This window comes from Meriones unguiculatus, chromosome 1 (assembly GCF_030254825.1).
Source record: "Meriones unguiculatus strain TT.TT164.6M chromosome 1, Bangor_MerUng_6.1, whole genome shotgun sequence".
Lineage (NCBI taxonomy): Eukaryota > Metazoa > Chordata > Mammalia > Rodentia > Muridae > Meriones > Meriones unguiculatus.
Window position 1 is genome coordinate 28,238,304 of NC_083349.1, and position 1,915 is coordinate 28,240,218.

Below are 1,915 nucleotides of genomic sequence, written 5' to 3' on the forward strand. Positions count from 1 at the left end.
GACTTCCTTTTGTTCTTACGTACAAAGTCTAAACTCAGGATACAAAGCTCCCTAGCCACTCCCATAATCTGGTTTCTAATCCTCATGTTAGCTCATGTCTTCCAATGATTCCCTTGCCTCTTTCAAACTCCTCCCTGTAAAATCATCTTTTATTCACCTGATTTAATTGTTGTCTTAAAGGCTTACCGTCTCTGTCTGCTAAACTAGGGCTAGTCCTGGAAGCTTCTCTAATCTAGGCTTAGAATGTAATCTAGCCTCTGAGACTTACTGCTAAATAAGCCCACCCTTTCTAGCTCTTTCTGAGCTCTAGTTGGCCTTCTCAGCTATTCTGGCTCAAACTCCTCTCCTAGCTGATTCAACCTGGCTTCTCTCTCGGCCACTGACTGAATTGCTCTGCTTGGCCTCATACTTACTTCAGCGATATGTTCTAATCTTCTGGCTCCTTTTCATTCTCTGGCTTGTTCTGTCTTCACCTATGTCTAGCTTGTTCTCTCTTCAACCTCTCTCTGTAAAACTCTCTCAGGGTAAAACCTGCCTCTGAATTCCACGAACTGGAACTCAACTCCACTACCCTGTCTTTCAACTTACTGACTCAACAGTCCTGACTAAAACTCAGATCTGCAAGTCTTCGTCTCCTAAGTGCTGGAACTAAAAGTGTGTACCATCAGGCCTGGACCTAAGCGTTCCTTTACCTGAAACTTGCTCTATACCAGGCTGTCCTTGAATTTAGAGATCTGCTTGCCTGTCTCCTGGGATTAAAGGCTTGTCTGTACTCCAGCTGATCACACAGGAGTTGCTGGGTGAGTTTCCAGAGCATCTCATACTTCCCCTATCTGGTTGCCTCTACATAATGCCACAGTCAGCTCTCTGAATCTCATCTTCTACACACCACGGCCTCCCAAGCTGTATGTCATGAATGGAGAGATACTGCTTTTATCACTGACTTATCATCGCTCTACATCAGGCCTAATTAAGTGACTGAACAAGGGTCTGCTAGATTTCCCGGTCTTTTTCTTGTTGATTCCTGTGAATTCCTGATATGCTAAAGATGTAGCCCCTTTGCCATTGGCTGAGCATGTTCTTCCAGCTCTTCTGCCTTTTAATTTCTGCTATAGGGTGATGAGGGTAAGAGAGGGCTTGAAAAAGTTTTCAGTGTTACTATGAACAGATCAGTTGGTTCTTTTCCATCTCCATTCTGTCCAGTGCGCCAAGATTGATGAGTCTCCCTCACTGGAGATTTGACGAGTATTTTCTGCGGCCAGCAGGGCATGGATCATCCTTGCTAACAGAATGAATGAATGAATGAATGAATGAGTAAAACAAAATGTTAACAGTGCTCTGAGGGCATTTAGAATAAATTCTGAATTCTTTAGTTTGGCCTCTGGGCCTAATCCCAGCCTTTTCTGGTTGATCTCACATTGAGCTCAAACTCCAGGCAAGATGAAGGGTCTGCCTCTCTCTGGATGTGTCTGCTTTTGTCACTCCCAAACCTGCTTGTCCCTCTGCCTAAGATGCCCCATTTCCACTGTAAATCTTGCATATTCCTCAAGCTCCGCTGTTTCTAAAGTGCCTCACTTTCAGCACTCAGGAGCTTGAGGCCGAAGTGGTTACCACGAGGTTGAGGCCAGGCAGGTAAGACTCTATTGCAGAAAAATAAGAAACTTGGGCTGACGAGATGTCCTAGTGGGTTAAGGGTGCTTGCTGGTAAGCCTAATAACCTGAGTTTGATCGCCGAGACTCACAGGTGGAAGGGGAGAGCTGACTCTCACAAGCGGTTCTCTCACTTGTGTGCTGTGTGTGGCATATGCCTGTCCCCGCCACACTAGATAAATGTGAAAACAAAATAAGAACAAAGGGACAGGGCTGGGGATGTAGTTTAGTTGGTAGAGGCCTTACCCAGCATACACGAAGCCCT